This window comes from Chinchilla lanigera, unplaced genomic scaffold (assembly GCF_000276665.1).
Source record: "Chinchilla lanigera isolate Chin_1 unplaced genomic scaffold, ChiLan1.0 scaffold00026, whole genome shotgun sequence".
In the NCBI taxonomy this organism is placed as follows: Eukaryota; Metazoa; Chordata; class Mammalia; order Rodentia; family Chinchillidae; genus Chinchilla; species Chinchilla lanigera.
In genome coordinates this window covers 10,325,306-10,341,588 of record NW_004955427.1, presented here as the reverse complement: position 1 = coordinate 10,341,588, position 16,283 = coordinate 10,325,306, and positions in this window count along the sequence as shown.

Genomic DNA, 16,283 nt, shown 5'->3' with positions numbered 1-16,283 from the left:
TGTCAATGGAGAAATGCAAGTCAGAGCTGCAGTGAGATCCCGTATTAGATTGACTGACCATATCAAGTCTTACTGAGGATGCAGCCAGACTGAGACATCATACGCTGATAGTGCAAGCACAACATGGGTTGCAAAACACTTTGGCAACTCTAAAATTAAGACCTTCCTTACCATATGAGTCACCTATTCTAGTTCTAGACATTTGTCCAAGAGAAATTAAGTATATTTCATACAATGGCTTGTACAAATATTCATGGTAGCTTTCTTTACAATAGCTGAAACTGGAAACAACCTGCAATTGGCTGAGTTTTGTCTTCTTAAAATTCATATATGGAAGCTCTAACATGGTAATTGAAAAAGGCAGGTAGTTATACCAGAGTAGGTTGGGAAAGTGGGGACTTTGTACTAACGTCAGTGGTCTTATAGAAAGGAGAGTGACCTTTTCTCTTTTACATGCACACCCCTAAGAGAGGCGAAGTGAAAATGCAGAGAGTGTGGTTACCTGCAGACCAAAAGGAAAACCCTCATCAAAAACCAAATCAGTCAGCACCTGTCTTGGACTTTTCAGGTTCTGAACTGTCCAAAAATATCCTTCTGTTATTTAAGCCTCCTCATCTCTGATATTTTCTGGTAGCAGCCAAAACAGACTAATAAATAACCCCCATGTCTGTCACTAGGTGAACAAATGAACAAATTGTCATGTGTACAAACAACGGAGCAACAGAAAAAAAAGCCTTTGATACATGCAAACCTGCAGGTAAATGTATAAGTAGATGGAATAAAAATAGCTGCCAAAATAGAATACGTCCTATATAATTCCACTTTCATAAAATCTAGGAGGTGCAAACTAACCCACAGCGATGCAAAGCAAATCAGTGGCTGCCAGGAGAAGAGATAAAGGGAGAAATTTGAAGAACAAAAGGACACTCAACACCTTTGGAGATGGTAGATATGTTTATCACCTGGACAGTGGCGACAGTTTCACAAGTGCACACATGTACCAAAACTCTTCAAATTGTGCTCTTGAAGTAAGTGCACATTGTTATATCTCAATACTGCTGTGATTTAAAAGCAAGCAAAAAGCTATTCCTTAGAAAAACTATTTTCTCAAAAAAAAAAAAAAACCAGGAAGGTGGTGAGAATGGAAAGACTCCCACAGCATATTACTATGAATATAAAGCAAAGTTGAGAGTCACACTACTACTATCATTAGGAAAATCACATCACACTTACTCGTCAGATATTCTTCTAAGGGTTTATGTGTAACCACCATTTACTACTCTCACCATTTATATGAGATGGCAAGTGAAGGGGCTGAGGCCTGTCTCGATCATGCAGCTCATGACTTATGGGCGAAGGCAGCTAACCCGGCAGTATAGTGTCAGTCTTTCCTCTTAGCCATCAAGTTTGAGTGCAAGACCGTACTAGTGTAGAATAACTGCATGCAGCAGTGGAAACTACCAACAGAGTGAAGAGACAACCTACAGAATGGGAAAAAATTTTGCCAGCTACTTCTCAGCCAGAGGTTTAATATCTAGAATATATAAAGAACTCAAAAAAATTAGATCCCCCCCCAAAAAAAGACCCAGTCAAAAAATGGACAACTGAAATGAATAGACACTTCACAGAAGAACTTCAAATGGCCAATAAATATATGAGAAAATGCTCAACATTGCTGGCCATTAGAAGAATGAAAATTAAAACAACACTGACATTCCATCTTACTCCAGAAAGAATCACCGTTATCAAGAAATCAAATAACAAATGCTGGTGAAAGAATAAAAAAACAAAAATAAATGCTGGTGAAGCTGCAAGGGTAAAGGAACCCTTCTACATGGCTAGTGGGAATGTAAATTAGTACATCATTCTGGTAATCAGTATGTAAATTTCTCAAAATATTAAAAATAAAAATTCCATGCAACCCAGCTCTTCACCTTCTAAGTGTCTTTCCAGTAGAGTTAACAATATCATATCACAATAATACATTTGTTTAAACAGCCATGTTTATAGCCACATAATTCACAATAGCTAAATTTTGGAAGCATCCTATATGTCTATCAGTAGATGAATGGAAAAAGAAAATGTGATATTTATACCCAATGGATTACTACTCAGCCATAAAGAAAGATAAACTTGAGTATTTGTAGGAAAATGGATGTACTTTGAGACCATATTAAGTGAAACAAATCAGACACACAAGATTAAAGATCATATGGTTTCTCCTATAAGAGAAATCCAAAATATAGACACCAAAATAAAAGATAGATTATAGGAAGTAGTGAGATAGATCTTCTGCATATAGGAAGAGGACCACAACTTGAAGGGAGGAAGGAGGAAGGGGAGGAAATGGGGATTAAAAAAGAAAATGAATGAAGATGTGTTATGTACATGTACCAACACCCCACAGGAACGTGACCATTATGTACTCTAAACATGTACTCATGAAAATAAATAAATAACTATGCGTGCAAGGGCAGCGGTATGCAGATTTGGGAGAGACATGGAAATACGGAAAGGATGCCGGTAAAAGGGAGTTTTGTCCTTTAATAGATCGTCTTGCTTGCATTGTTGGAGGAACAGGTCTTGTTCCCATTCTTCTGGAAGCAGATGCTGAGATGGCAAGTTAGAAACACAGTCTACTGAGAAATAATGGCTTCAAAAGATAAAACAAGAAGGAAGCAAGATTTACCAGGGAGAGCCTTTACACACAGATTAGCCTCAGTCTCAGGGGACACAGTGGGGAGCTCTGAAGCAAGGACTCCCCTGTGGAAGAAATGGCCAGCCCCTGATGAATCACTGCCCATGGACTCCTGAGGAAGAGTGTGTTCTCCTAACACTAAGGGAAATAAATCAGACACGGAGGGTTAAACATCACATGGTCTCTCTTATATGAGAAACTCAAACATAAATAAAAAATAGGATAAGGGATGGGGAGCCAGTCCTTTAGAGAACGGACGGTCTCGGATAGACAGAAATGGAAGAAAAGAAGGGAATGGGAAGTAAAAAGGGTGACGATGGGATATGTGCACATACCAACTTTCCACGAGAGGTGTATTTATTGTACATCACAAACATGTAGTAATTTTGTAAAGGAGATGAAGAGAAAGCATGTGTCCTCACCCTGAACAGAAGCTGGGGACTCTCGTCCAGGCAGGGTGCTGAGGAAAGGTGTTAGGCAACTGCACTCTGTGTGCACAATAGCAAGTTCTGTCCTACCGGGAGAGATGAATGACCCTCCTCCCTGTCTGCCACACCCCAGAATGGAAAGACACATTTTCTTACAAAAGTCCTAGGATACTGAAGTTTCCAAAGCTGGTTCTGAAACACTTGGAAAACCTGCAAGACACAACAGATCTCAATGAAATAGAAAGGAGCAAAGATGTGTATCAAATTACCCTGACTATTGATCAGAAGAGTTAAAGAATTATCCATTTCTTTTTTTTTTTTTTCTTTTAGCAAAGGAAAGACAAGTGTTCAAGTATTCCACTGAACCTTCTGCAAGTCAATGATTTCTTAGAACTATCTAGTGTGCAGGTCTGTTCAACTGCCTTTTCAAAAAGAATTCCACTCAAAAAAGCCTTATAGTTTGTTGATAGCATTATGAAAGTATGAATCCAGTATGGTATGTGTATTTTACCATCATCAAAACCAATATTATTATTATTTATTATTATTATTATTTTCCCATAACAGTTGCCCTGCTGGGGAATCAAGTCAAGGTGGAATCTAAAGTCACCAGTGCAAAAGATTCCACTTCTGTTTTCCAATTCAACTGAATCAAATATGCAAGTAAACATTCTCAAAATGGAAATAAATTTGCTAGCCTGCTACTTTCCCAATCAAGGGAAAGGTAATAAATCTCTAGAACATGAAGTGAAAGAGTCATGGTGGAATATCCCGGCAGCTCTCTATCTGAGAAGTGCTTGCATTATTAAGTCACATGAATAATTAAACAAGTACTTGTCACCTGCAGGAAGCAAAAAACGAAGGATAATATCAAGGACCTCTCCACTCTTACTGCAGGAAAAAAATGATTTTCTCTGACTATCCTTAGCTCTAACTTGATAAACTGGCACAAAATGAATGGTTCCTTATATTTTAGACATTGAGAGCACTTTTAAAACTTTATATTCTCAACTTTGATAGTTATGCATGATTTGCTCTGTGTCCTCTTTTTCTGTTTCTGATCAATTTTTCTCCCTCAACACAAACACACATGTGTGCATGCACACGCACACACACACATTTCCACAGATACACACTATATTTTAAATTCGTAATATCATTTTGGAAATAAATTGCGAATCAGAAGGACAAGGTTTCATACTCATCTACTCCTGAATATTTCATGTGAGGTTAGTCAGTTAAATTTTGCATTTAAATTAAATTTTAACTCCATGTTTGCAAATGCCCATATAATGATTAACCAAAATATAAATAAGCAAACAAAAATATCATTTCTGCAAAATGGTAAGACATTATGCCTCCATATCACCAACCAGTCTCTCTCAGGTAGCATTTTTTCTTTTGTCTTTTTGAGACAGGGTCCTGCTATGCAGTTCAGGCTGGCCTTGAGCTCACTGTGTAGCCCAGGCTGGTCTCGAACTCTCAGTGATCCTCCTGTCTCAGTCTCCTGAGTGCTGGGATTACAGGCGTGCACCACCAAGCCCAGCTCAGGTAGCATTTTATCTAGAAAAGATCAAGAACAACCTTATAAAGTACAAGGGAAAACACTAGGAAAAGGGAAAATATTTAAAGTTTTGAGCACTTTGTCAATATGAATGCAATAGTGATAGCAAGGTATTAGTTTGAAGTGTCTGCTTAAGATAAATTTGATTACAATACAGAATTCTGTATGGGGGGGTTATTGTTTTTTGTTTTGGTTTTTTTGTTTGTTTGTTTTTTTAGTCTCTTAAAAAATAAAAAGATAAATTTGCCTTGTATGCATTGAAAAACAAAGCAAAGTTCTAAGAGAGCAAATCAGGTAACATTTAAAACTAATCACTTTTCATAGAGGTGTTGCTTGGTCCCAGACGGTGCTAAACACTGTAATAGTATAACTCTACCTAAAACTCAGCGGCAATCACAGAAGATACTCGCTAAAAATCTTTTGTCCCCAGGGTTGTGGGGAGGGTGAGACAGAGCCTTGCTAAGTAGCTCAGGCTGGCCTTGAACTCACGGCGATCCTGCTGCCTCAGCACCCTGAGTGCTAGCACTACAGATGTGTGCCACCACGCTGGGCTAAAAATCTTCATTTTAGCAAGAAAAAATCAAACCCTGAAAGATTAAATACTTGACATACTCAAGAATTCAAAATTAATTTTATTTTACTCCTAACCACATACTATAGTGAGGAACTAAGTGAAGAAGCCACGATGTTGGTGCTCTGACACTAATAGATATCAGAAGCAGCTGGTCCCAGCAGACGTAGTAAGCCACAGATGGCTGAGCCCCACTAGTAAGGCCTCTGATTCCATGAGTCAGGTCAGAACATTTGCTGGTTCTGCCTGTCTTGGCACCACATTTTGAGTAGCACCGTCCTAGACCAATGGCTCCAGGCCTTTGGGTTTTACACAGTATTTTTTTTATAAAATTTGACAGATTGACAAATTTTATTCTGGTTAGTTGCTACATGAGAACACAAAAGCAAAAACATTACCTATGCTATTGGATACCTCTATATAATTGGTTTTTGCTTCCATTTTTTTTTAAATTAAGGCATAATTTGCTACAATGAAATTGGCCCTGAAAGTTTTAGTAAACATATATAACTATCACTACAATCAAGATATAGAACAGTTCTTCATACTAAAAAATACCTTTGTGCCTCATTTAAAAAGCAAAGAAGACAAAGAAAATCCCTGCCCAAACCCTAAGCATTAGTATGTTTACTGTTTTATGATCAACTTTTCCAGAATACCAAATACCTGGATTCATACAGCACATAGCCCTTTGAATCTAGCTTCTTTCATTTGGCATAATGCACTTGAGATACATCATTTCTTTTTGTGTAGTGGCCTTTTTTCAGTGTTGAAAATAGTCTACTCTATGGGTATATCACAACTTGGTTTATTTTGTTTTGTTTTAAATATTAATTACCTTTAATGAATAAACCTGCTGAGTACAGATACACAGTGTGACACCTGCTGTTTGTCCTGCCTTCTGCCCCTAAAGAGTGGCTAAGTGTCACACACCCTGGTACCCTGAGATCATCAGATAACTTCTGGAAAGAGGGATGTGCCTCCAGCTCACTTTGTTTAATCTTTACTTGAAGTGCATTAGGGTAGTTTCCAATTTGGAAACTTTTTTAACTACTATAAACACCCACGTGCCAGTGTTTGTGCGCATACCTGGGAGTGGAGCTGCTGGATGAGAAGGTAAGTGGCCACTGAACTACACTGAGAAACTTCCAAAGTATTTTCCAATACAATGGCACCGCTTGACGTTTACACCAGTCACACAGGACAGGTGGTCCACACTCTCTGCTTATTTCATCAGCTGTTTATTTTTAATCCTGTCCATTCTTAAATGTGAGTGGTAAAGTCTGACCAGATTTATCATCTGTATTTCCCTAACAACAAGTGATGCTGATTATCACTTAGTTTTCCAACTTCATTCTTTCACAAAACCGTTTTCTGTATTCTAGTTCTTTTGCTTTTCCATATAAATTCTAAAGGCAGCTTCTAAATTTCTATAGAGACTCCTGCTAGAATTGTGATTATCATCTCATTGACTCTATAGATCAGTTTGGGAAGTATTAAGATTTAAACTAAAGCGGGTCCACAATGCATGACTATAGCACATCATCCATTTTTGTGTCTGTGTTTAGGTATTTTATGATACCTTTCATCAGTATCTTCTTGTCATTAGTATCTGGTTCTTCAACATATTTTTAAGATATATGTATATGTAGGGGCTGGGGATTTAGCTCAGCGGCAAAAGCGCCTGCCTGGCAAGTACAAGGTCGTGAGTTCGGCTCCTGGTACCAGAGAAAAACCAAAAACCGAAAAAATAAATATAAATATAAATAAATATATATATATATATATATTTAAATCAGATTCCCTCTGCCTCTTGTCACATTACATGAGCAATTCACTCACTCCATCCCTCCACCTCCCGTTGACATCTTCCAATTGGGGTTCTTCTCTCCCCATGAAATCCCCATCTGCTCCTACTTCTAGCTCCCCACTACCTAGAAATCCAGAACTGTATGAGAACTGTTTTTTTCTTTATTCCGAGAGTGAAGTATAAATAATAAATGAACAGAAAAACACAGACTCTTATTTATTTTTAATACTGAGAATTTAAGTCACTCCTAAAAGTAAATAAGGCTGAACTGAAAACTTGAGAAAAAATATCAATTTTATCATCTACTAAACTGAATAAGAATTTAAAAAGCAATGCAAAGATGCAGAAGGTAACAACTTTATCAACAACACATAACAATAATATATTTCTGAGAAATAATCTTGTCTAACAAGCATACCGCTCATCACAAATTAAACCAAGAAAATGTGTTTGCAGTCAAAAGAGGATTTTGTTTTGCTCATTTAGTCCTGCTAAGCCCCTTCATAAATCCTCTTGTAAACATGAGGAAGACAAGAAGACTATAGAACTAGCCAGACTGAGCTCCAGAATTTCCTAAGTGTGGGCATACCCCTGCGACAACCGGACAAATCTCTTACATTGTAAAATTGAAGCCAGGTGCCGTCCTGGCTAGCATACTCATTACAACTGTATCTGTGGACTGCAAGGAGGAAAAACAGTTGATGAAGCTAAATAACCCTCTCAGCAAAAATTTTACTGATTCTTGGTCTTCCACAACATTAATAGTCTCGTTTTCAGTTATCGTAATTTTACTTCTGGTGCATTCCTCTCTGATTAAGTTAACATTTTTTAAACCAGTTTTAAGAAGTGCAAGTTAGAAAGAACAGTTACAAAAATAATGTCCATAGGAATTTAATCCCCAGTGTGAACTTTTGACTTGACATATGATGCTATTACAAGCCCCCAAATTTTGTCACACCTAGCATGCTAGAAGATTTATGATGCTCTATTTGTAGTACCCATAATATATTCTAGAGTTTATTATATTTTTTCCTATTTATAACTCCCCCAAAAGATTGATTGTGTATGTATTTTTCATTTTGGGTTACTTCATTTGCTGCATATTATCAAGAGGACAATGATAGTGCATTTTATCGGTCATTGACTGCTTTATTGCTTATGCTTCATCCAAGACAGAAGGCCCACACATTTTCAATTAAACAACTCCAGAATCACAAGACAAGAGGTAACACCGTTTGTGGAGACATTGGGCTGGGAATACTGACAAGCTCTGCACATCGATTCATGGTAAATTCCTGTACGTTGTATAACTCCAAAGTTCACCTTGAATGCATTGCATTCTGTCATTCTGCCTAAAAGGGCATTTCTATCAAATAAGAGCAATGCGACTTTTTCTTTCATTCTATTAGTAATCCTCAAAGACTAAAATTTAAAGTCTATGCAAAACCATAGCTTTGTTAAATGTTGAACTTCCCATTGGCATGTATATTTTTGACCCAGAACATAATTTTTTAAATTTCTTTTCTTTCCTACTGAAATCTGAATGTGCATTTTCTCTAAAAGGTACAAAACTAGTCTCCCAGAAAGCATTTTAGTAGACAATATGTTTAGTCCTCAGTGGAAACAGTTTCAGTACTCACGTTGACTAAATAAGGTGTACAGCTCTAGACTGTAGTGGATGGTAAGTATAGCAATCATCTATAATAATTTTAACTGTTCATACACAGTAATATGATATAGTTCTACTATCACACACATATATTTATTTTTTTATTCAATTTAACTTCCATTTGTAAACTCCATGTCTTAACACATTAAGTGAGTATTTTGGTACAGACTGTCATTTTGTTAAGGTTACAAATACTTTTTCTTTTATTTCAAAGCAGATAAAACCTTTATAGAGAATGGAAATAGTAACAGAAGGCTTTATGTTATGTAATCAAAAGTGCAAATATGTGTTGAGACCTGTGTTACGCACAGTTCTAGCTACTGAGACACTGACAAAACAGACAAACTAATCTTCCTTTAAGACTGTATTTGAGCTGAGAGAGATAAATAAAATAATCAGTTAACACAAAGTTTGTTTTGTGCTATTAAGTGCTATAGAAAAGATAAGACAAGGAAAAGGAACAGGAAAACTAGATACATTTTAACAGGACAGGGAAAATTACTACAATGATATATTTAAATAAAAATAAACTTGAAATGATAGGAAACCACTGAAGAGTATAGGGCTTCTGGGATGTGGGAAAAGAGAAGGGAAAGAAGGAGAAATTTTGTATGTATGTATATACAGGATAGATAACATGGTTGTTCTTCTGTCTTCTATTTCTATGCTGAAAGAAACTGTCAATGAGTCTTTGGTTGACCAGTATTGCATGTCTATATCTGTTTTCATGAGAAGCCACTTTGAAGATATCAATATGTAATACAACCACCATTGTTAATTCCCTACCACTTTGTTTGTAACTCTGTATTGTCTGTATTGTGCTTGTGATATGTTGTAAAATGTTGTATGTCTGTTAATGTTTCCCTCCTTTTATCTTTAAAATAAAATAAATAAATAAAAATTAAAAAATAAATAAATAAATAAATAAAAATAAACCTGTAGGTAAAAAGCAAAGAACGCATGCAGAATGCACAAAAGCCATGCATGGCCCTGAAAGGGAAGCAGAACAAGGGAAATGGCCTTGAGTATGTTTGACACGTTGGAAAAATAGTAAACAAGCTCTTGGGCTTGAGAGAAAATAAACAAAAGAAAGACAGTAGGAAAAAAAGTCAGGGAGATAAATTGAGGGAGTGGCCGGTCCTCTCAGAGCTGGCATGTGACACGTGATACTCCACATGGGTTATATCTTCTGGAGCTGTGCAGTAGTACACGACAACTCAAGGTGCACTGCATTAGACAGGGCTTAGTGGATAACTGTGATAACCTGGAAGTTTATCTGGAGTAAAATGAAAAGACCCTGGAGGATTTTGAGCAAGAGGATGAAATGCCCAAAAATAAATTCAGCAGGATTACATTGGTTCTTTAATTTTTTTAAAAGAAAAGAAAGGACAGGAAAGAGGAGAAGAGGCACAGGAGAAGAGAGGAGAGCAGAGCAGAACAGAAGAAGGGAAAGAAAAGAAAAAAGAGCAATGACGGGATACAGCAGGGCCACTCAGGTTTCCTCATAGGAGATTTTTCAAATAATCCAGCAGAGTGACAATGGTTGACATACGAGGAATAGAAGTGGAGATCACTAGAAGGTATTGAAATTCAGTTGTACTTTAAAGACTTCCTGAGGAGGTGGTGGTAATCTGTTCTGTAGCATTAGTTAAATTTATTTTGCAGGCTTTCATCCCCTGCAGAGTCAGCCTCATTCCATGCCACCAAAGGTGCCAGGTGCAGCCACCCACCACGGTGCTCAGAGCACTGGCACAGCCTCGAGGGTTCTCCCTGTCGCATCAGTGACCAGCATCCTGAATGCTGTAGCCCTGATTTCAGATTCATGGGCACCTTCCTCCAATCTTCTAAACTTCAATCATTTTACCCACTTCCCTTTCTTCTCCTCAATCTAGGAATATAATCACTTCCTGCAATTGTTATTTCCATCACATCATAATGTTCTTTACCTTTTCCCAGTTCTAAATACCCAGTCAACAAGGTTTAACAGCAAATTCTCCCCGTTACAATAACTGCTATGATTTCTAGCTCCTAATGATTCTTGACTTGTACAATATTACGGGGCATCAGCACAGACAGAAAAACTCAAAATATATTAATAAACTACACACAAATAACTTTACATTTAGAATAGATCCCTTCAAATGCATAACTATCATGAAGCTATAAGAAAAACAAAATAAAATTATTTGTATAAATTAACCTATGAGGTAAAGGTAATCAGGAAAGAGGATCCCAAAGAGAAAGTTTCAAAAGTCTGAAAAGCAAATGGAGATACAGCAACTGAGAACGCTAAAATTTAAGTCCTTCTGGAGAGAAAGCATAAGAGCAAATGAATTTAAAAATCTAAAGCAGAGAAAAGAAAGAAAGGATAATTATGTATATATGTATACACAGGATAGCTAACATAGTTGTACCACTGACTTCTATTGTTTTATTGAAAGGAACAGTTAATGATTAATTATTTGATCAATCTTACGTGTCTATATTTGTTTACCTGAGTAACCAATTTGAAGATATCAATATGTAATACAACAACTATTGTTAATTTCCTATCACCTTGTCTGAAATTCAGCATTGCTTGTCTTGTTTTTGTGTTATTTTGTAAATGTGTGTGTGTTGGTTATTGTTTTCATTGTTTTATCCTTAAAATAAATAAATAAATAAATAAATAAATAAATAAATAAAATCTGAAGCAAAAAGAAGTCTCTGTACCTAGAAGCATGGGTATTTCTGAGCGATGAGCTCTCTGGATTTTTTTTTTTTTTTTTTTTTTTTTGGCCTCATATATTCAGTGCTAAAGAATCCAGCAACTTGGAAACACCAATAGGCACAGAGAGAAACTGCTTCCTCAAAAATCTTCCCTCTCAAGCTAAATGAAAAGTGGCAATCCAGCAAGGTACAAAAAAAAAATATTGACAATAAGCACTATACTCCAGCCAAACAGCACAGAAAAATATATGTGACTCAATTCAAAATCCCACTATCAAAAGCCAATTAAGGAAACTAGGCTTCTATGCTCATTAAGCTGTAACAGTTTATCACACCCTGCTGCTAGAGGACTGTCAGTGAAGGCCAAGAAGGAACTGGGTGTTGGGAAAGTGCCCGTCCCTGTGGGGTCAGTGGAGGTCACACAGGGAGCTGCGACTGCCAGTCCCATGCAGACGTACTATAATGAGCTGCCTCAGTTTCTCTCTACCAAGCTGGTGTGAAAAGAGGCTTAGTGGGCAGTAAGGGCTTTCACCAACACCTCGCATTCACAAGGCACTCCTCTCTTCAAAGTGCAGGAAGGCGGGATGAGCACCAAAGTTGACGCTTCCACTCATTCCTACTCAGAACACTTTGTGTGTGCACAGTGTATAACCTAGTCCTCCACTCCTTCCCAGAAGTAACAAAGAGAACCCATGCTAAAATGCGACCCAAAATCTCATGTGTTCAGGGGTGGGGCTTTTGAAAGGTGATTAGATTATGAGGGTGCTGTAGAATCCATTAATAAATACATATCTCATTTTGCTGTCAGGATGTGGGGTCTTGTCTGAAGAGGCAGCTCACTGGGGGTATGACCTGGAAGGGTGTGCTCCTATCCTTAGTTGTTCCCTTCTCTGTTTGTTGTTGTCATTGGCTAAGTGACTCTGCTCCACAATGGCCTTCTGCATGCCATTTCTACCAGGGAGGGAGCCAAATATGGACTGAACCCTCTGAAGCCATCAGCCAAATAAACTCTTCCTGTGAGCTGCACGTCTCAGATATTTTTCCCCAGCTGGAAAGCGACTAATAAATGCCAGGTGGGGAACATGGACTTCTTATCCCCATCTGCAAAAATGAAATGGTGACCTTCATTTTCCTACTGAAATGCTGTCAGAGGACACCTGCTATAGCAAAGATTTAAATGAGACCCAAAATCTCATTACATAATAGTCAAAATACACAGTTTTCAATAAAAAGGAAATCACTCATTGTTCTAGAAATGTCTCAACTATCATGAGAAAATTAGGAAATTTCCAAATAGAATGAAAGAAGAAAACAGGTGTTGGTACTGAGACACAGACTTAGAATGTAGTACAAGGATTTTAAAGGACCTATAATAAAAAGTGCTCCAATGACAATTATGAACATGCTGGGAGGAAATGAAAAAGTACAGAGTCAGTCAAGAAATAGAAGTGATAAAGAAAAGCCAAATGTGTTTTTAATCCAAAAAGGCAGTAACTACATTTTTAAGTTTAATGAAGTGAATTCAACAGTAGAATACAGAGGACAAAGGAATTAGTTAACTGCAGTATAGGACAATAGAAATCAACCAAACTGAACAGAGAGAAAATAGATTAGAAAACAATTAACAGGGATCTAACATAAGGCTAGATATAACAAAATATCTAACCTTCATAACACAGGCATTCTGGAGAAGAGACAAATAACGTGGCTGAAAAATTACTCAGATAAATAATAACTGGAAATTTGTCAAGAAAAAATAAGCTACAAACTGGAGAAACTGATCAGACTCTAAACAGAATCAGACCAAAGGAAAGCACACATAGGAACAAACTCTGAGACGTACACACTTGAAGAAATATTGAAAGCAGTGAGAGACAAGTGACAATGTACCTTTAGGAGAAAAACTAATTCAAGGAACAGCAAGTTTCTCAGCAGAAATTATGAGTCCAAAAGGAACTGATGCAGCCTTTTCTTTATTTCTTTGACAAAAGAGCTAAAACTGGGAAAAGATTTCGTCAATTAATTTTTCAGAGAGGATGTATGCACATATAGAAAAATAAAACTATACCCCTATCTCTCAGCATACACAAAAATCAACATAAAATAGATCAAAGACTCAAATATAATTTTAAAAACTGTCAAACTATTTGAAATGGAGTATTCTTTCTTCAGGACATTGGAATGGACAAGGAATTTTTTGTAAGACTCCAAAAGCAGAAGAAACAAAGCAAATACAGACAAATGGGATTAAAATTAAACTAAAAATTTTTTGTGCAGCAAAGGAGACAACAGAGTAAAGAGACAACATACAGAATAGGATAAAATAATTGTAAATTATACAGTTGACAAGGGGTTAATATCCAGAATAGATAAGGAATTCAACTCAAAAGCAAAAGAACAAACAAAATGATTTTCCAGCTACGTGGGGGTCCCTAACCCTGTTGGCACCTAAAATTAATTACCAGATTGCATCATAAACTAGGAGACAACAATCAATATGTACAAACTGATAAAAGTCCTAACAAAATCCAGAATATATTTGTAAATATTAACAAAGATTACTCTAAAACATGTGTGACTGCAAAGGAACTTAGATATGTAAAATAATTTCGAAGAAGATTGAAGTGAGAAGGATTATCCTGTCAAGGGTTATCTTATATAGACAGGGGAATCAAGACTGTAGTACTGGAAGATGGATAGACAGAGTAATGGAGCATTATAGAGAACCCAGAAATAGTTACACACAACTGATTCTACACACTGATGCAAAAATCATTCAATAGAGAAAGGATAGTATGTTCAACCAGTGATGATAAAGCAATTAGCTCTCCATAGGCAAAAACAAAACAAAATAAAAACAAAAACTCTCCAGAACATAACAAAAGCATAATCCACAAAACAGGGGGAAAAAATGACAAACTAGATTTCATCAAAGTTAAAAATGCTTCTTCCTTGATGGATTGAGATAAGTTAATGAAAAGAAAAACTACAAAACAGGAGAAAGTATTTGCAAGTAATCTACCCGGCAAAGGAGCTAAATCAAAATTATATCAATGATTCTCAAAGTTCATTGGTGAAAACTTTCTAAGAAGACTACGATTTTTAAAAAGGAGGAAAGTAAGAGTGTGAGGAAGGGGAAGTAAAGGTGAGTACTGGTAGAATGGATATGATCAAGGTATGTTGTATACATATCTGAATACCATATGAAACCCAGGATTTTATAAAAATAAGGCACTAATTAAAATACATTTTAAAATTCTAATCAGAAAATAAGCAAAAGAAGTGAACTAACATTTCACAAAGAGGATCTGTGAAAGGCAAATTCAATTATACTTTAAGAAGCTCCGTTTGAAGGGGCTGGGGATTTAGCCCTGCAGCACAGCACTTGCCTGGCAAGCATGAGGTCATGAGTTCAATTCCCAGTACCGGGGAAAAAAAAGAAAGAAAGAAAAGAAGCACCTGCAGAACACTGCAGGACCAGCAGCCAGCATGAGAAGGACCCAGAACTCAGCAACTGGCTTCACCAGAGGAAGGTAGGTGCCTGGCCCATCCGCCTACACCATCAGGCCACCAGGAAACAACAGCCACACAGTAGGACCAGGACTGGGATGCACATGATGGACCTGCAAGACTACAGAGATAGAAAAGTCCAAAATCTGAGCCAACAGGTGGTAAATTAGGTGAAGCATTGCACTTAGGGGCAAACACACAGAAGAGAGACAAATGGGTGGTACTGCCCCTTTCTTTTTTTTTTTTTTTTTTTTGCCCCTTTCTTTTTTAAATATATGTGTGTGTGTGTGTGTGTGTGTGTGTGTGTGTGTGTATAATTTCATTTTATCTTGATATTGACATGGCAAAAGTCACTCCATTTTGTTTTAGAACTCCATTTTAGGAGTCATTTAAATGTCAGATGAACCCACTCCTCACACCTTCCCATCTAGTTAACTGCAGAGCTCACAGGGGGAGGGCAAGTACTTAATTTAGGGAACAAATGGTTAGGACAAACTGTGGGGCAAGCTGACCCACAAATCCCTGAGAAATGTGACTGACAAATCCCTGGGGAATGTGAACCTTGTGACATTCTTGGAAATCCCAACAGCGAGGTAATGTAGTTGCTATGGTAATCAAGGACCTGTCAATATATAAAAAACCCCGAGCACAAAGTCTCAAGATCAGTGCTCTGACTTCCATTGATCACCATCTGCCAGCTAAAATAAAGCTTACTTGTATCCAATCGTTGGCCTCTGTGACTGTTTCTCACTGTTTTTACTGTAACAGTTTTATCTTTGCTTTTATTTTACTTTGCTTTTCCTTCTTTCTTGTCTTTTCTCTCATTTTTTCCTTTTGTTTTTCTCCTTCTAATCCCACCGACCAAACTCAGAGACCAAGTTCACATAATCCCTCACATACTCCTTCATTCATGAAATATTTCTATGACAAAGAACAACTGAAAAAATTCATGACCACCAAACCAACTCTACCAGGAGTACTGAAAGACACTCTGATAAAGACAAAAAAATTCCTGCCTGGCAAGCGAAAGGTCGTGAGTTCGGTTCCCGGTACCGGAGAAAAACCAAAAAAAAAAAAAAAGACAAAAAGATTCCAGGAGCGGCTAGACACCTGGGCTCGAGTCTGTGCTCGCCCACACCACCACGGTTCTCAGCCCCACGCGCCCTGCGCAGCGAGAGCCAGTGTTCCAGGAGCGGCTAGACACCTGGGCTCAAGTCTGTGCTCGCCCACACCACCACTGTTCCCAGCTGAAACGTGCGGAGAGAGCCAGGTATTTCCCAGCTACTACCTGAGGGCAGCGCTTGCATCAGGACCCCGCCGCCCA